This window comes from Microcaecilia unicolor, chromosome 4 (assembly GCF_901765095.1).
Source record: "Microcaecilia unicolor chromosome 4, aMicUni1.1, whole genome shotgun sequence".
NCBI classification, from domain to species: Eukaryota; Metazoa; Chordata; class Amphibia; order Gymnophiona; family Siphonopidae; genus Microcaecilia; species Microcaecilia unicolor.
In genome coordinates this window covers 262,339,618-262,360,227 of record NC_044034.1, presented here as the reverse complement: position 1 = coordinate 262,360,227, position 20,610 = coordinate 262,339,618, and the positions used below count along the sequence as shown (strand labels likewise).

Below are 20,610 nucleotides of genomic sequence, written 5' to 3'. Positions count from 1 at the left end.
CTTTGTTATGAGAATTGGAACTACTAATTGTAGTGGACTTGAACTGAATAATTTCTGGGGAGGGGAGGTTTCATGATAGCATTGTGCTTATTATTTCAATCAGTTTTTTTGTACAAGTTTAGCTTCATTTGTCTTTATTTGAAATTTCATAAATAAAAAATGTTTCTAAAAATGGAATAATCTTAGCAATGAGGTGGAGCTAGGGTGGGGGCGGGGCTGGGGTGGGGGTGGGGCTAGGATGGGCCCCACCAAATTGGTCTGCACAGGGCCCTGCACTTGCTAAGACGGGCCCTGGGTGGGAGGAAAGGAATAGATGATTTAACACTTACTGAGCAAATTGTATTGGTTACTCCCAGAGTTTAGTGGTCAGTTTATCATCCTTTGTCTACTCTTTAGATTTCTCTATCAGGGTGTCCCAGTGTATTATCCAGGAGGATGACTTGCTGAAACAGATATTTTCTGCTCCACTAATATTGACCTTTTGACAACCACCCAATCTGAAGCAAAAATTAGTGAAAAGTAAGCTCCCAACACAAGCTCAAAAAAAACGAGAATGGCACACATTAGTGCAATATATGAAGTTGCAAATTGTGCCAGCACACATCACAGTACCCCACAGTTATCCACATGGGAAAAATATTCATCATAAGGGAATCCTACTCATGCAATTCTTCAGGTGTACTACATATTATTCAATGCAGAAAATGTGAAGAATGGTACCGTGTTGGAGAGACAGGCTAGATGTTAAAGACAGAGATAAAATCAGATGCCACAGAGATAAGATCATCAGATGTTACAAAGCAAACTAAGGTAACACCTCTGTAGGGAAGCACTTTTCAGTACCAGAGCACCACATCAGTGATCGTATGGTCAGAATACTAAGAGGACATTTTTAAAAAATCCAAGAATGTAAGATGTTTGAAGTTAAAAAAAAAAAACAGTAGGACACTTTACAACTAATGAAAAAGAACCTTAACAATAACACTTACATCATGTCAAATTCAAAATCACATAACATTAGCACTTGCAAGACTCTTCATATTCCTCATCTTTTTGAACTCCCCACAATTGAACACATCTTCACTCATTTAAATTTGGTGGCAAAACATTGGCTGCAGCTTTATTAACCAAATTAATTTGTTCAACAAAATGTTTGTCACACACAACTTCCCACCAAATCTTACTCAGTGCAGCTTATCGCATCCCTCAAAAATTGGAGCTATTTGGTGATGAACTAGGCTCTCATATGAATAGTCAATTGCCCCATATAGGTCTACACACCCAGCAAGACCCACGGTAATGCAGGTGCCCGCCTCCACCCGTGGAGGTGCCACACACAAGCATACCCGTTGAATTTTTTTCAGTCCCCCATTCTCCTATTCCTAGGCCATATCTGACTTCCACAACTTTCTTCCTCGCATCTCTTTCCACTCCAAGATAAAAGCTGTAACCACCCCCCACCCCACTCCTAGGTTAAATATATACCCAGCAACTTCCACCTCCACAGGGCAAGGACAGTGGGAAAAACCTCTCAATCTCCTTTTCCTGCCCTCCCTTACCATCAATCTTCCCAAATATAATGACCCACACAGCCTGACGATTCTTCTCTCACTCCTCCAGCCAATCACCAGTATCCATAGTTCCCACCAATCAGTGCCCTTTTCCTTCCCTTATCTCCCTTCACAGCTTCCTACTGCAACTAGCCACCAATCTCCAAACCACGTTTACCAAACCACCATCCTAGACACCCCACCCTCTAACCCCATACCTGATTAGTCATTCTCAGGTCTTCTCAGTTGATGTTATATGCCAGCTGTGAAAATTATGAGCACCCTTATAAACCAGAAAATTTACTGCTTTTGTCACCTTCTGATCACCCATCCATCTCTCATTACATTACATTAAAATTACCGTTCAGGATCAAAGCGGCTAACAATAAGAGCAACTAGATAGTAACTAGGAATTACATCAAAATAAAAATTATTATAAAATCAGTACAATGACAATTAAAAGACGCTGACTAAAATGACATCAGATACCCTAAGATCATTACAGTTCTAATACATATTTTTTAAACAAAAGGTTTTCAATCATTTTCTAAAGAAAAGATAATCTGTAGTTCCCCTAGTAGATAAAGGAAGAGCATTCCAGATTAGTGCTACCTGGTAGAATAATGAATTGCCTAATAACTCTCTCTCCGCTCACCCTCCCCTCATCCATTTCTACTGTTCCCCTTGAGACTGTCATTGGAATGCTTTTATACTTCACTTATGCATTCTGATATTGTCATCTTTTGCTCATACTGTCCTGACCTGGAAAAGGAGATTTTGGCCTCTGAGAGCTAATCAAAAATTGCATTGTTAGTCCAATATGAAGGTATCACCTTATTTTCCATTTTTGTTTTATTTTTATTTATTAACCTTTAAAGTAGAGTAACATGGCTACCATACCACTTTATCCAGAATATAAATATAATCTTTTGGCTCTTTATAACTCGAATACCATTGGTAATCACAGAAATCATTTGTTACAAGTCCCTCATCTGGATAAAATCAAATGAAGCTCTACTAGACGTCCAGCCTTTTCAAAAAATTCTTTGGAATTCAGTGGCTTTAGATTGACATTGAGAAACTAGGTTTTGTGGTTTACTTAAACATGTTAAAGCATGGCTATTTTCCCAGGCTTTTGATTAATGTAATCTTCTTCCCTATTGAGTTGGATTTCCAAGAAGAACTAATTGCTGGTTGTCAGACTACTTGAATTCTGGTTGGGGCAAAAGTGGGTATTGTATTGAGGTTCATTTTCTGATACAGACAGGGAAACTTGGAGGCCTAACATAACATAAGAGAATGTAAGTTATTGCCATACTGAGATAGACCAAAGGTCCCTCAAGCCCAACATCCTGTTTCCAACAGTGGCCAATCCAGGTTACAAGTACCTGGCAAGATCCCAAAACAGCACAATACATTTTATGCTGCTTTTCCTAGAAATAAGCAGTGGATTTTCCTCAAGTCCATTTTAATAATGGCTTATGGACTTTTCCTTTAGAAAGCTAACCAAACCTTTTTTAACCCCCACAAACTAACTGCTTTTACTACATTCTCTGGCAATGAATTCCAGAGTTTAATTACACATTGAATGAAGAAATATTTTCTCTGATTCGTTTTAAATTTAGTACTTTGTAGTTTCATTGCATGCCCCCTAGTCCTAGTATTTTTGGAAAGAGTAAACAAGTGATTCATGTCTACCCATTCCACTCCACTCATTATTTTATAGACCTCTATCATATCTCCCCTCAGCCGCCTTTTCTCCAAGCTGAAGAGCCCTATCCGCTTTAGCTTTTCCTCATAGGGAATCGTCGCATCCCCTTTAACATTTTCGTCGCCCTTCTCTGTACCTTTTCTGATTCCGCTATATCTTTTTTGAGATGTGGTGACCCGAATTGCACACAATATTCGAGGTATGGGCGCACCATGGAGCAATACAAAGGCGTTATAACATCTTAATTTTTTGTTTTCCATTCCCTCAGGTACATTGGCGTCCATCCCCCCAGGGTGCAACATGACACCCCTCCCCCCGGCGCAATAACACCCCCTCCCCAGCGCATCAAGCCCCCCCCCCCCGGGCGCATTCTTGGCTGCTGGAGGGTGCAGAGAGCAGCCGCGCGCCTGTCAGCTCCAGTGGCTCCCTGCTCCCTCTGCCCCAGAACAGGGGAGCAGGGAACCAGCAGAGCCGACAGGCGCGTGGCTGCTCTCTGCACCCTCCAGCAGCGTGCACCCGGGGCAGACCACCACCACCGCCCCGCCCCTGCTACGCCACTCTGTTTCTGCACCTCCAGTATTGTGTACTGAACCTCAAGAAATCTATATATATGTAGTGGAACTAGAAAAGATATAGGGAAAGGCAACCAAAATGATCAGTGGGATGGATAAAAAGCTAAAGACGGGGCTCTCTGTATAACTTCTGGCCATGCCCCCCTCATCACCTCTAATCCTACCCCACTTTGAATGTGGCCCTTTAAAAGTCTTTATGTGGCCAGCAGCTGATGCTGACCACTATCAGGGCTTTTGAATATCAAACCCCAGGAAGATTTATTCAAACAATGTATGTCCATGTGACATGCCTACAGCTTTCTTACATTTTTTTCTTACAGTCACACATTTCTACAAATCAAACGGAATCTTTATCAGAGCTGAATTTTCTTTTCGGAACCTTTTATTTTGAAAAATGTTTTCAGTCCCTGCATATGATCAATTGGTTATCACAAGTATTACAGAGGATATCAATATCAATACTATACTTATAAACTGCTAATTTCCCTAAAAAGGGTTCATTGCAGTATACAAAAACGAAATAACAAATCATACTTCAATACATAACACAGAAACAAACTTTTAAACCATTATTACATCTTTAAATCACTAAAATAAAAAGTTTTTAACCTTCTTACGGAAAGCTAGCATAATTCAGTTCTAATAATTCCAAAGAGAAACCCCAATAAATAAGAAAATTGAATTAACTCTACGAAAACGCATATTACAGAAGATCAGAGAACGAAGTATCATCTGATTACTTAAGTGACATGACAGTCTTGAAAGAGTAACAGTAACTATATTTATCAACAATTCAGATGTGCTACCATACAATATTTGAAAAAGCCAATGAGAAGTTTTAAATAACATTTATTTGTGAATTGGGAGCCAATGAAGTTTGGCAGTGTAAGAAGACACATTGCTCAATTTACCGAGTCTAAAAATCAGCCTCACTGAGGTATTCTGTATGAGTTGTAATTTTCTTAGCAATGTAGAACACAAGCCAAGATACAGAACATTACAATATGGTAAAATCAACATTTGAACTAATAGAGCACATTCACCTCGATTAAGGTAAGAGTTCATTAAGCGCAATTGTCTTAGCTTAAAAAGAGTTTTCTGCCATAAGTAGTTTACTTAAGAATTATAAGCTACAGATGAATCTAATATCACACCAAGCACCCTTGACTCAACTGGCAAGATTTGGTCCCTTGATAAGATAATTGTAGACAGGACAGAAACTCCTAAATTTTTAAACCATAAAACCTTAGTTTTGCTGAGGTTTAATTTCAGCCTGTTGTCTAATGCCTATTTTTGAATCCTATTTATAGGAATAATAATAAGATATCATCATCTAAGAAAGAAGATGTTCCCCCAATCCCAATTCAATCCTTCTAAGTGTAACCATGAAAAAATGAAAAAGAATGGAAGATAGTGGCTACTGTTCCTTTGGGCTGGTGGTGTTTCAAAAGTGGCAAAGGTCCTGTGACCCTAGCCATCCAAGCAAGAGTACATAAAACTCTTCTTGACTTTGAACGCAATTTCCCCCCCCCCCCCCCCCCCCCTATGTGAACTGTATTGAATGCACAAAGAGTAATGGTAAGATGCAGATCCTCACTGTAGAGTATTTTTGTAGACAGTACCAAGAATGGCTTTGCCACATGAGACTTATGAAATGCCTCATTTTGATGAGTAGTACAAACAACCCCAATTCTACTATTTCATTTTCATGGTTTGTTAGGGAATCCTTGTCAAACAATTGACAAGAACTGTTTTTCACCAACAGTAAGGCTATTATAAGAACCCTTTACTCTTTAAACTGAAGCAATAGAGTTATCCCTTCAGGCAGTCTGTTGATAACAGGTGTGAATCATATACACATGTATCATTTTAAAAACGCCCTTCAGATATATAGACAGGGGTGGAAGGAGATAATTCTTTATTCTCTATATCATCCTACACGTTTCTCTGTCCCCATTGTTTCCTGTCTAGACTTCTAGCTGTTATTTTCAGTTTTCCAGAGATCTTTAAATAAGCCTCTTTCTTTTTTATTTGTCAAGCTGCATTGTTTTAAAATCTTTGCAGGGTTTGGCTTTACTATCAGAAGAGGGCATAGGTGCCTGATTATATGCCTGAGGGCACTGTGAGTCATGAATTGACATCCAGGTGCCTTGACCATAAAAGGTGCTTATTGTATAATCAGAAACATTGAATAATGGCATTATATTGGATAAATATGTCCATTAAAACGTGTTTGATCAGCCGGCAGGCCTCAAAGGCTTGGTAGGTCAATGTTATGCTGGGATTCAGAAACCTTTAACCATGTCCCCACTTCAGAGAATTGTGGTCCAATGGACTCGGGTCTTCGGGCCTTACACACTGTAGGCTTGTCAATAGCCTGAAGGACGGTCCACATTTGCACATAGTATAAAACTACAGGAGCTACATTATAAATTCCTCATGCACATGTTTATACATCCATCTAGAGCTAAGATGATGGGTCTCCCTTCTGATGGGATCTGTCTCAAATGTCAGGCAGCAGATGCAACGTGTATACATTATATTTGAGATTGTCCTAGCATACAATTTTTGGCATCACCTATGGACACATTTGAATGGCAATTACCACCATACCTGGATGCCCACTATGCATCTATGTCTTTTGTTGAGGGTACTCAAGTCTCTTCCTTTGCAAGGCCACCCTGGTTTCTAAGCAATGTATTTTTCTGCATTGGATCTGTCTAGATCCACCTACTATTTTTCAATGGCACAATCAGATGCATGAACTTCTCAACATGAAACATATGTTTTTGGATGTGAAAGGTCCAAAGGCAAAAAAAAAAAATGCTTTCTGAGACTTTGGCTACCTTATTTAAACACTATGCGTATGCGTGTTCACTCAGTTTATTTAAATACCCTGGAGCTCTGACTAACTGGCATTTTATGGTCTGACCTGAGGATTCTTCTGGGTTTCTGGTGTTAGCTTTTGTTTGCAACCAATATATGTTTAAAGTATATCAGGGGCGATATTAGTGCAAGAGGGTGGCACAAAGGGTGTATAAGAGACAGGAGATGATTGGGGAGGGAGGGCATTGAGGGATTGTTTGTTTCTGGTTTGTGTGCTCTCGTGATGTGTGTTGTTCTCTGTTTTCTGATATACCAATAAAGACAAGGTTTTGATAAAATGCAAAAAAAAAAAAAAAAGTTTGATACAGGAAAATGCCAATTATTATTATTGAATGCTTGATATACTGCCTTACTAAAAGAGCGGTTTACAGATCAATAAAATAAATACATCAATAGTTTAAAACATGTACACTATAAATCAATAAACCATGTTTCATCCACTACCCTCCCCTTAAAAATAACAAATATCCTCTTTCCATAAACTTGTCAGTCATCTACCTTTTCATTAACCTTATCCACACAAACCATAAAATTACCTCCCCAGAATAATAACATTCTCTTTCCACTGAATGTCATAATCTTAATCCTCTGCCTCTTCTAACTCTTACATCACAAAATAATGGAAAACACTGTTCAAATAATTACTTTCTTCCAAAACATCAAGTATTTGTATTCCACAGGAAAGGACCTGCACAACTAAAAGCTCTACATTGTGTCAAGTCCAACCTAGTTTCAGCAGGAGATAATGAATATAATAAATGCTTGGAAGCATTAACATTATTGTGGTGCAAATTTCATCGAAGATTTAGTCATATATACAGTGGTGGAAATAAGTATTTGATCCCTTGCTGATTTTGTAAGTTTGCCCACTGACAAAGACATGAGCAGCCCATAATTGAAGGGTAGGTTATTGGTAACAGTGAGAGATAGCACATCACAAATTAAATCCGGAAAATCACATTGTGGAAAGTATATGAATTTATTTGCATTCTGCAGAGGGAAATAAGTATTTAATCCCTCTGGCAAACAAGACCTAATACTTGGTGGCAAAACCCTTGTTGGCAAGCACAGCGGTCAGATGTCTTCTGTAGTTGATGATGAGGTTTGCACACATGTCAGGAGGAATTTTGGTCCACTCCTCTTTGCAGATCATCTCTAAATCATTAAGAGTTCTGGGCTGTCGCTTGGCAACTCGCAGCTTCAGCTCCCTCCATATGTTTTCAATGGGATTAAGGTCTGGTGACTGGCTAGGCCACTCCATGACCCTAATGTGCTTCTTCCTGAGCCACTCCTTTGTTGCCTTGGCTGTATGTTTTGGGTCATTGTCGTGCTGGAAGACCCAGCCACGACCCATTTTTAAGGCCCTGGCGGAGGGAAGGAGGTTGTCACTCAGAATTGTACGGTACATGGCCCCATCCATTCTCCCATTGATGCGGTGAAGTAGTCCTGTGCCCTTAGCAGAGAAACACCCCCAAAACATAACATTTCCACCTCCATGCTTGACAGTGGGGACGGTGTTCTTTGGGTCATAGGCAGCATTTCTCTTCCTCCAAACACGGCGAGTTGAGTTCATGCCAAAGAGCTCAATTTTTGTCTCATCTGACCACAGCACCTTCTCCCAATCACTCTCGGCATCATCCAGGTGTTCACTGGCAAACTTCAGACGGGCCGTCACATGTGCCTTCCGGAGCAGGGGGACCTTGCGGGTACTGCAGGATTGCAATCCGTTATGTCGTAATGTGTTACCAATGGTTTTCGTGGTGACAGTGGTCCCAGCTGCCTTGAGATCATTGACAAGTTCCCCCCTTGTAGTTGTAGGCTGATTTCTAACCTTCCTCATGATCAAGGATACCCCACGAGGTGAGATTTTGCGTGGAGCCCCAGATCTTTGTCGATTGACAGTCATTTTGTACTTCTTCCATTTTCTTACTATGGCACCAACAGTTGTCTCCTTCTCGCCCAGCGTCTTACTGATGGTTTTGTAGCCCATTCCAGCCTTGTGCAGGTGTATGATCTTGTCCCTGACATCCTTAGACAGCTCCTTGCTCTTGGCCATTTTGTAGAGGTTAGAGTCTGACTGATTCACTGAGTCTGTAGACAGGTGTCTTTCATACAGGTGACCATTGCCGACAGCTGTCTGTCATGCAGGTAACGAGTTGATTTGGAGCATCTACCTGGTCTGTAGGGGCCAGATCTCTTACTGGTTGGTGGGGGATCAAATATTTATTTCCCTCTGCAGAATGCAAATAAATTCATATACTTTCCACAATGTGATTTTCCGGATTTAATTTGTGATGTGCTATCTCTCACTGTTACCAATAACCTACCCTTCAATTATGGGCTGCTCATGTCTTTGTCAGTGGGCAAACTTACAAAATCAGCAAGGGATCAAATACTTATTTCCACCACTGTATCAGTGAACAAACATATAAAACTTTTAAAAATCAACCTTTTTTACTTGAAAGACAGCCTTGCTTCTACTGGTAACCAGTATAACTGATACAATATTGGCAAAATTGGATCATATTTCTTTGCTCCAATGACTAAGCCCCCTGTTTACAAAGCCACACTAGCGGCTGCCAATGCGGTAATGCCTACACAGCTCATTCACTTTGAATGAGCTGTGTCGGCATTGCCACATGGCAGCCGCTAGTGCGATTTTGTAAACGGGGGGGGGGGGGGGGTAACAGAGCAGTTGTATTTTGTACCAGTCTCAAGCATTTCAACCGATCTTTCAGTAACCCACTGGCCCTTTTACCAAGCTGTTGTAAGGGCCTTGTGCTAGCAACGGGGGTCGTGTTTGCCATGCACTGAGGCCCTTTTTACTGCAGTGGGTAAAAAGGCCCAAAAAAAGACATGGCCATGTCATAAAATTGCTCTTACCACGTGGCCATGCTGGGGGGGGGGGGGGCATTTACCGCCACCCATTGAGGTGGTGATAAGGGCTCCTGTCCAAACCTAGTGGTAACCGGGTAGCGCATGGTGCCTGCCTGATTACCACCGGGTTAACATCATGCTAAAAATACGAGCCAATTTTTCCTCACAGGGGAAATGGCGTGTGCTGGAGCTGGAACAACTGCCAGTGCCTGCATTGGGTCAGTGGTTCCAGATTATAGTGTGGGAAACCCGCATTGGGCTTACTGCCAATTTTATAAAACGACCCCTATGTTACAAAAATCTAACTTTTTGAAATTGCAGTTACTTGAACCAAAACATGCAGCTTATTTACAGCCATACTATCAAATCTGTTGTAAACAATTAAAGTTAGGGCCCGATCTATTTTAATCTCCAAACTACACCCTTCAAGCACAAAAGAAAACCACCTAACTTATGCATAACCCTTTAAAGAATTTCTCCACCTACTTGGCCATAATCCTTCAATATTTTTTGCATTAAATTTTTAATTTATGTTGAAACAATCAAATCTCAAATTTTCTTACACACATATCTATATATATAAAAGGCACCACTGAAGCCTCCAGCCGGAAGTGTGAAGCGCCAGAGATATCCAGTTTCCCCATGAGTGAAGGAAAACAGCACAGCAGGAAATCCCACGAAACTGTGAAGGACTCAGAGGGGGGAGGGGAGAGAGATGCCCTCACTCTCTCTGTAACAAAAACACAGAACAGCAGGAAACAACACTGAAGGACTGGACTCGGAGGGGGAGGGAGAGAGGGCAGAGGGCAGGGACACACACACTCCCACATGCACACTCTGAAGAAAACATTGCTAGCCCCCGTTTCATTTGCATCAGAAACGGGGTTTTTTTTTACTAGTTTATCTATAATTTCATCCTGATTCGATCTCACTTCCATTAACAGTTTCAAATCATGCACATAAATAAGGCACCCAAACCCAAATTTTTTAACCGTTCTCAATATGGGTACCATATAAATATTAAAATGTAAATTATATACCTATGGGCTTCTTAGCATTTAGTATGATATAAGCTTTAGTAAAAGGGCCCCTGAATTTGCACCTGAAGCAGTAGAGACTTGCCCAAGATAACAGGGAGCAGCAGTGGGATTTAAACTGGGCTTTCCTGGTTGCCAACCCAGTTCTCTAACCAGTAGACTACTCCTCTGCTATGTTACTACTTTGTTACCACGACACCTTTAAACCAAAGTATCAAATCATTTTAATTTGTATGGAAGGTTCAATCTAAGCGGTGATGCTATAGAGGCCCAAGCTATCAAGTGTTCTCCTACTAAATGGCTTGCCCCCTTCCCCCCAGCTCTAATAAAAGCTGCCTAGCTTTAACTTATTCAGATCCTTCCTCTGTGGTCTAGAGGTAGTAACCTGTCACTTATAACCTGATGATTAGGCTGCTGGTAGTCTCTTTATACTTAGTTCAAAGGTCAACAGTCTGTTGTTCATCTTTTTGAGTATCTGTGGAGGACCACGTGGTTCATAACAGTGATTGCTGTAGTTTAAATCATGCAGGAGTGAGAAGCGCCAGAAGCAGACGTGGAAAGGGGAAACGCAAAGGGGCCCTTTTACAAAGGCATGCCAAAAAGTGGCCTGCAATAGTGTGGTCGCATGTATTGCACACACGCTAGACCATTTCTCCACCGCGTCTAGAAAAAAAGGGGGGTTGGGCCGGGAAATGGACGTGTGGCAAAATAAAAATCAGCACACATCTATTTATGGCCTGAGCTGTTAATGCCACCCATTTACAGAGCAGTAAGGGCTCATGTGTTACCTGCGTGGTAACCGTCCAGCGCACGCCAACTGCCAACTACTGCTGGGAACATCCCTGCAGTAGAAAATAGATCATTATTTTCTGCCGCAGGTTTTCAGCATGTGCCAAACTCAGAATTACCTCCAGGCACATGCACTAGCTGGACGGTAATGCCAATTTGATGCGCGCTGCACATACGTAGCTCCTTGCGTATCTTTGTAAAAGGGCCCCAAATCAGTTTTATCAAAAAGTATAGAGACTAGTGAACAGTCCATGAAGTTACATAGGAACACATTTAAAATAAAGAGAATATTTTTTCACTCAACATATAGTTGAGCTCTGGAAATCATTGCTGGAGCAAGTGGTAAAAGCAATTAATGTAGTTGAGTTTAAAAAAGGCCTGGGCAAATTCTTAGGGGAGAAGTCCATAAACCATTATTTATGTAGACCTGGGGAAAGGCACTGCTTATCCCTGAGGTTAAGTAGCATGGGATCTTGCTACTTTTTATGGCTCTGCCAAGTGCTTGTGACTTGGACTAGCCACTGATAGAAACATGGTACTGGGCTAGATGGACCCTTAGGCGTATTTTCAAAGCACTTAGGACTTACAAAGTTGCTCAGTAATCTATGGAACTTTAAGTCTAAGTGCTTTGAAAATGAGCCCCTTGAACTGACCCAATACAACAACTCTTATGTTCTTATGTAATTCAGGAATTGGGCTAGAAAGTGGGAACTTGAAGTTGTGGAACGGGTATAACCACAAACGACCAGGGGCTTGGGAATGGATGAAATAGCAGGGACTCCAAAATTCGATGAGAGAGCAGAGACTTGGGCATTGAGTGGGGATTAGGAGATTGGGTGGGAGTATTATTGGGGGGTTGCTAATTAGGCTAGTTTATGAATGGAAAATGTGAAAGAGGACACAGAAGGTGATGGAGGCTTCAAGAGATGATGTTAGGGAACCAATGGATGGTGAAGGAGGTGAAAGACTGTGAAAAAGATCAGTTTGTGACGCACATGAGAGAGGATGAAAGATGAAAATGGGGGTGTAGGAAGGACGCTAATAGAGGGGAATGGAAGGCTGGATTGAAGGTATGGAATAGAAAAAGAAGCTGGAGGCAGAGGATGGGATGAGTGATAGGGGAAAAAACTGTAGTTAGTGAAGGGGTGAGAGGCAAGTAAATTAGGGTTTGGGAAGAATTGAGTGAAGAGGATAGAAATGGGGGACTAGGGAGTAGGTGAAAGAGGGGAGAAAAGCTGAGGAAAGAATGAAGGACAGATAAAAGAATGGGAGAGCTGGGAAAGGGGTGAGAGAGACAGGGAGTTTGGAAGGTTGTGAGAGTGGGAATGGAAAGCTGATATGTAGGCAAGAGGTCAAAACAACAAGACTAAGAACGGGAAAGATAAGGAGAAATTCAGGATAGGGGAGATAGAGCAATGAAATCAAAGATGGAGAGAAGTGAGGGAGGGTGAAAGACAGTAAAGGCCCCTTTTATAAAGACGTGCTAGTGTTTTTAGCACATGCTAAATGCAAGAGACGCCCATATATTCCTTTGGGCGTCTCTAGCATTTAGCACAGGTTAATCATTAGCTTGCGCTAAAAACACTAGCGTTCCTTTATAAAAGACCCCTAAAAGAGGTGGAAGATGGCAGGGAAGAAGTAGGTGGTGGTAGGGGAGAACGTGAGAGGGTATGACAGGAGGGGATGGGAAAGCATGAAAGGGGATGACTGGAAGGAATGAGAGGCTAAAGGGAATTATTGGGAGAAATAAGAGTGAATGGTTGAAGATTTTGTGTGTGTGTGTCAGTGGCATAGCTACGGGGGCCTGCGCCCCCCCCCCCAAATTTCCTTCAAGCCCCTGGTTTTACTGGCAGGAGTCCCCAACCCCTGCCAGCTAAAGCCTTGTCCAGCGACAGTCTCCAGCGCCGCAGCATTGCCTGCCCTGTTCTCTGTTCCCCCTCACATCCTGCAGGCTTCTTTTAGTGAAATTGAGCATGCTCAGTTTCACTAAAAGTGTGCAGGACATGAGGGGGAAGAGAGACCATGGCAGGCAATGCTGTGGCACTGGAGACCGGTGCTGGAGAAAGCTTCAGCTGGCGGGGGTTGGGGACCCCCGCTAGCCAAGGTATTTGCTGCCGCTTGCCGCTTGGGGGGGGGGCAGCAGTGCGGCAGACCAAATTGTGTGTCCCCCATCTCAGACTCTGGTCCCCTCCCACCACCAGGTCTGGCTACGCCCCTAGCATGTGTGTGTGTGTGAGAGAGAGATCCTGGGAAGTAGGGGCACTGAGAGAACCAGAAAGGAGGCAGCTATGTAGTGAGAGGAGGATAAGGGAGCCAGATGGCAGGAGACTGATGAGAGGATCGAGAGGGAAACAGCGGGATGACCATGGGCAATGGAAATGAGAGCTGGTGAGGTAAAGTGTTGGAATAGTGAGAACTGGAGGGTGGGAGAGAGGGAGTGGAAAAGGAGAATTAAATTTAGCTATGAATGGCTAAAGAGTCAAAGAAAAGAGAAATGGAGAACACAAGTTGAAAAGGAAAGATCAAAAAATGGACATCTGAGACAATCATAGCAGAAATCGTGAAGAAGAGAGGACAAGAAAAAAACAGAAAACGTAGGGTTTACCCTGTCAAAGTTATTAGGAGAAAACCGACAAGAGAAAAGCAGGAATCAAACCCAGAACTAACATGATTAGAAAAATAAAATATCTAGACAACAAAGGTATAAAGATGAGCATTTTATTTTTTCAGCTCAATGTTTGGAATATGTCAGTTCTGGAAGTGTGTATCTCAATATAGGAGGAAAGCATTTCTATTTTGCTTTCAGCATGCTGCCTTCTTGGGTTTCTTTCTGTTTCCCTCTCACAGGGTTGATCCTCTCATCCTCCTGCTGTCTGGCTCCCTTATCTGCATATTTTTATTTTCTAGTTTGTGGTCACTTTCTGTATTTGGTGAGGGCCTCTGCCAGGGTGACAGATGAGATGTGAAATTTCTGTGTAGAAATTAATAGCAGTCTGGCTTGTTCTGTTTTCCAAACAGAATTGTCAATGTAATATATACAGTTTTGCCTTTTCATGGGTAGGTTTAGGCTTTTTGAGTCTGATAGCTAGTGTATTAGGGTATGATAGATTTCTGGGTGTATTTTTGATATAACATTGTATTATTTCATAGTGTGCTTGATAGAGAAGGATGTTACTGAGATGACACCTGAATTTTTATTTTTTATATATTTTTATTTTTATTTTTTATAGCGAGTTGTTACGGAATTTATCTTAATTCTTCTCTGTACCCTTGATGGGGTAATTCTTTTGACACAGAGTATCTGTTTATAGAAATGGAGGTACATCCTGAATAACCCCCAATGGTAAAATTTTCTTCAGTAAGAAACCTATCTTGAAAGTGGTTGCTCAGGCAGCTCACATCATGAAACTTATCAAAGAAATCTTAGTTGAACTACAGAAATCACTAGGGACCAAGTGAATTTCAGTTCTGGTGCTGAAAGAAGCCCAAAATCCTTTTTCTGCCCAGTTTCATCGAAAAGGTTATTTTAATTTTCGGCCTTGTTTTTGGTTTTGGCCAAAAATGACCATATGTTTTCGATGGAAGCCGAAAATTGTGCTTTGTTCCAGTTGTCTCCTTCCCTCTCTGTCCCCCCCAAAGAAGAGTTGCCCCTCCTCCCAGTACCTCTATAGTGTCAAGAGAGATCCCCAATTACTCCTGCCTATTCCAACTGTTCTCAAAATGGATGCCATGACTGGGGCATCACTCCTGCCCTGACTACACCACTAGACCACAAGGATTGTAAAGTAGTCCTTGAAAGGGGGGGTGGATGGGCTACTCATATTCTTTTTTTTTTTTTTTTTTTTTTTTTTTTTTTGGTACTGTAATTGCAAGTAATGTAGTTATAATCTTGCACAATAGTTTATATGGTAAATAGAATGCTCCAAATGTCTTTGGTACAAAATTTTAGCACGAATTTAAGACTGTGAGTGGACCTTTTACAAAGGTGTGCTTAACGTTTTTAGCACGTGCTAAAAATAAGCATGTGCTAAACACTAGAGATGCCCATATATTCCTATTGGTTTCTCTAGTGTTTAGCGTGCGCTAATCATTAGCGAGCCTTTAAAAAAAACCTTGAATTTGAATGATAAGCTGTATAGGAATTAGACTCCCTAGGAGTTATGATGTCACTTGAGTGTGGTGCAAAGCCAGCCACTATAAAAGCACCATGGCCTTTAGTTTCAGTTTTCATTAGCTGCAGTCTGTGTGCTATTTTGCATGGAAGTAAAATATGGTCTTTCATTAGTTAAATTATTATATTCTGGCTTGGATACTGTGGGTTTAGCAGAGGGGTGCAGACTGCAAGCTCTGACAATCTTCAGCGGCTCTCACTGGTTCACATTCACACAACCAAACTTGACATTTCGGCTTTGGCCGAAACTAGTTGATGAGTTTCGGCTTCAGCCAAAAGCTGGCAATTTCAGTGGCAGTTTCGGTTTTGGCCAAAACTGAAAAAAACCCAGTTTTGGTCAGCCTCTAGTAATCACCATGATTGTGAGTTGCTCCCTTGCTAAAGGATACCTTCCTCTTCACCTCAAAAGAGCAAATGTTTAACTGGAGTTAAAAAGGCCCACACGTGATGCCTCCGATTTGTGTAATTACCACCCAATTTCCTCCATCCTGTTTTTTGGGAAACTAAGGCCACAGTCCTGGCAGATTCTCACAAAAATATAACTTAGATTCTTTCCAGTACAGGTTCTGCCATCACCATAGTACAGCGGTAGCGTAGCCAAGGGTGGGCCTGGGTGGGCCTAGGCTCACCCACTTTGGGTTCAGGCCCACCCAGGAGCAGCACACCTATGATGTGGGTGGCTGGGACCCCCAAGCCCCACCAGCCAAAAACTCGAACAGCTGTCCCTCCTGCATACCTTGTAAATAGCACATCTCCACCCGCAGCGAGCAGAGACTGATACATACTGCTCGCCCTGGCTCCACAGCCTTCCCTCTGATGTATTCCCGCCTATATGGAAACAGGAATTTGCATCAGAGGGAAGGCTGTGGGACCAACATGAGCAGTGTGTATTAGTTGCTACTCGCTGCCGGTGAAAATCTGCTACTTAAAAGGTATGCGGGGGAGGGGGATATTTGAGAGACCATCAAGCTCATTTTCAAAGCACTTAGCCTCCCAAAGTTCCATAGAAACCTATGGAACTTAGCCTCCCAAAGTGCTTTGAAAATATGCACCCATATGGCATCCAGGCGAGAAAGGGAGAGACCAAATCACTTGTGGGACAGGGCGGAGTTCTTATGCCGACCCATGTTGGGCCCAGGCCCACCCAAAATTGGGTGTTTGGCTACGCCCCTGGTACAGAGGCCCTTTTGCTGACTTGCCTGGATGGTATTTGGAGGAACAGACACTAACATGGGCTTTTTCATAGTATATTTACGCATTTTTCAATGATTGACACCCTGAATCCTGACATCTTGCTTAATAAACTGAAGTCAGTTGGTGTTGAGTTGATTTTCTCAGCCTGATACAACCACTCCCTACCATGTCTAACAGTTTATGGTGAGTAGGGAGTGATCTTCATGGTTGTCTTTGAATATTGGTGTACCCCAAATGTTCAGCAATTTTATTTAATATTTACTTGGTACAAATCTGTAAGCTACTGACAACATACGGGGTTTTCTTTTTTTGGAGAGTGGGCAGAGGATTGCGTATTACCTACACTGTATACAAATAAGTAGATATTGAACCTGAGTATGGCCAAGATCTTACTGATTTTCAGCCCAAATTCCCTGGATGTTCTACCTTCTGTTGTGAATGAACAGCAAACCATCCACAATTTCAGAATTTGGTTAAGAGAGATGTGGTAGCCGTGGTAGTCCACTTCTAAAAGCAGTCAATAGAAATAGAATAAAATAAAGCATAGAAAAGAAAATAAGATGATACCTTTTTTATTGGACTAAATGTATTAAGTTAGGCCAATAAAAAAGGTATCATCTTATTTTCTTTTCTATGTTTTATTTTATTCTATTTCTATTGACAGAATTTGGTTAAGAATTCTTCTTTAAATTACCTCTTTTAGCTAGTCTATAGCCTATGTGTCTTATTGTGGACTTTAGGATTGTGTTAAAAAGTTTGGAACTTAGAAGTTTAGACTACTGTAATTTATTATACCTTGGTTTGCTGACTTCATATCTGAAACCTTTACAAATAGCACAAAACATAGCAGCACATCTGCTCACTGGTTCCTCTCACTTTCAGCATATAACTCCATGCCTAATTCAATTACGTGGGTTGCTTATAGAATCAAGAGTTAGGCTTAAAATCCTGCTTCTTATTCATAAGGCTCTACAGCATGAATCTGTTCACTATCATCTGCGCTTAAGATCTGCAAACCTTACACTCAGATGCAGTCAGATTTCTTCCTGTTTCTTCTGTAAAAAGTACATACTTTGAGGACACCAGGAATAGATCCTTTTCGATTGCAGGACCCAGAAAACGGAAATGATTACCATCTTATATTAGAAGAACAGACACAACAGACACGTTTGATTTCTGACTTATTTCGTTTCAGTCCTGGGGTGAAAGATCTTTCCAGTCATGAGGAGAGATCATTGATGTAGATGTTAAGAGGATAGGACTGAGTCCACATCTCTGTTGTACTAACAGGCTCGTTTTTGAAAGAGAAGAACGCCCATCTTTCAACACAAATCAGAAGATGGGCATCCTTCTCACAGGGTCGCCCAAATCGGTATAATAGAAAGCCGATTTTGGGCGTCCCCAACTGCTTTCTGTCGCGGGGATGACCAAAGTTCACGGGGGCATGTCGGAGGCGTAGTGAAGGCGGGACTTGGGTGTACCTAACACATGGGTGTCCTTGACCCATAATGGAAAAAAAAGGGTGTCCCTGACGAGCACTTGGACGACTTTACCTGGTCCTGTTTTTCTTATGACCAAGCCTCAAAAAGGTGCCCAAACTGACCAGGTGACCACCGAAGAGAATCAGGGATCACTTCTCTTTACTGCCCTAGTGGTCCCTAACCCCCTCCCACCCTCAAAAAACATCTTTAAAAATATTTTGTGCCAGCCCCTGGAGCAGTTTTAGTGGGTGCAGTGCACTTCAGGCAGGCGGACCCAGGCCCATCCCCTCCCCCACTACCTGTTACACTTGTGGTGGTAAATGTGAGCCCTCCAAAACTCACCACAAACCCACTGTACCCACATCTAGGTGCCCCCCTTCACCCGTAAGGGCTATGGTAGTGGTGTACAGTTGTGGGGAGTGGGTTTGGGGGTGGGTTTGGGGGGCTCAGCACACAAGGTAAGGGAGCTATGCACCTGGGAGCAATTTCTGAAGTCCACTGCAGTGCTCCCTAGGGTGTCCGGTTGGTGTCCTGGCATGTGAGGACCAGTGCACTACGAATGCTGGCTTCTCCCACGACCAAAGGGCTTGCATTTGGTCGTTTCTGAGATGGGCGTCCTTGGTTTCCATTATCACCGAAAATCAGAAACGACCAAGTCTAGGGACGACCATCTCTAAGGATGACCTCAATGTCAAAACTTGGGCGTCCCCAACCATATTATCGAAACAAAAGATGGACGTCCATCTTGTTTCGATAATACGGGTTTCCCCACCCTTCACCAGGACGTTTTGTGAGGACGTTCTCAGCAAAACTTGGGTGCCCCTTTCGATTATGCCTGAAGCTATCTCCATGTGATTTATCTTTGTCTTGAAGCTCAGAAGGACGATGAAGGAAACCATCAAACTAACAATTTGTTTTGTGTTTCCAAACCCCTTGTTACAGCCATGGCAACTTGCAGACCAGAAATTTGCACACCAGTGCTGTATGCAAAAGAGGTACAGAGCCATGCCCTGATTGTGTGTGCAATGTTTGTTTATATGTTGTTCTTGCATAACCTGCTCCATAATTGTCTCTCTTGCCCCATACCACCCAATATTGCTGTTTAGAGGTGCTGCTTTTTAATCCTTCCAATTTGATGTGAATCAAGAACCTATAAAGGGCAATTCTAGAACCTAAGGACCTAGATTTACTCATGTGTTACACATGTAAATGTTTATAATACTAATACTGACGCATGTATGTGTGTACATACCTAGGGTTACCATATGGCTCCAGAAAAAGGAGGACACACTGATCCAGTCTGGGTTTTGCTTCCATTGAAAGAAATGGAAGTAAAACCCAGACTGGCTCAATCTGTCCTCCTTTTTCTGGAGTCATATGATAACCCTACACATACCCAAGTAAGTGCCAGCAGGGCACCTAAGCACTATTCAGCAAATGCCTCTTAACTTATAGAGTGGGTATTTGGATGGGAGGGCAGGGGCAGAGCATGGGTGGGATGTAGACAGGTCTCCCACATACACAAATTACTTAGGGGACCTTTTACTAAGCTGTAGGAAAAGGGGGGATTTCGCTAGCATGAGCACATTTTTTATGCGTTCTGAGGTCCCCTGTTACCGCAGGGGGCCTCAGCGCCATTTTTGGGGAAAAGAAATGGCCGTACGGTAAGTGAACCACTTACCGCATGGCCATTTCAGTGGGGAGCCCTTACCACCACCCACTGAGATGGCGGTAAGGGCTCCCATGCTAACCTGGCAGTAACTGGGCAGCGCTGCATGATTACCACTGGTTAAGTTCCTGTTCTACAAAAATAGAAAGTATTTTTGTAGGACCAGACATGGCGCGCACTAGGGGTGGGAACAACCGCTGGGCTCTTGCAGTACCTGGTGGTAGTTCCGGATTGGCATGTGGTAAGCCCACAGTGGGCTTACACCACTTAGTAAAAGGCCCCTTACAAAAGGGAGGAGTGGCCTAGTGGTTAGGGTGGTGGACTTTGGTCCTGGGGAACTGAAGAACTGAGTTCAATTCCCACTTCAGGCATAGGTAGCTCCCTGTGATTCTGGGCAAGTCACTTAACCCTCCATTGCCCCAGGTACAAATAAGTACCTGTATACAATATGTAAGCCGCATTGAGCCTGCCATGAGTGGGAAAGCGCGGGATACAAATGTAACAAAATAAATTAAAATACTATAAGTTACGCATGTTCCTGCTGCAATTAGGCACCTGCTCGTACACCAGCTCCTTGGCTGGTACAAATGTGGGTACCAAAATGTTAGGTATGCTGATAATAACAGAATCTAGGTGCCTAGGAATAGACTGGTCACCTAAATGGAGACCCCCC

General features: G+C 42.4%; 1 protein-coding gene across 2 annotated transcripts in view; it reads left to right on the top strand.

Moving 5' to 3' along the window:
- EDAR (ectodysplasin A receptor) overlaps window positions 1-20,610 on the top strand; it is a 194,240-nt gene that overhangs the window by 88,491 nt on the left and 85,139 nt on the right. The window contains exon 1 of one of the 2 annotated variants that reach the window (XM_030201477.1): window positions 19,211-19,263. The exons of the other annotated variant lie outside the window; for it this stretch is intronic. The gene's annotated coding sequence lies outside the window, so the exon portion shown is untranslated. Of the gene's footprint in view, window positions 1-19,210; window positions 19,264-20,610 lie in introns of those variants that run through there. 2 annotated transcript variants of the gene reach the window in all.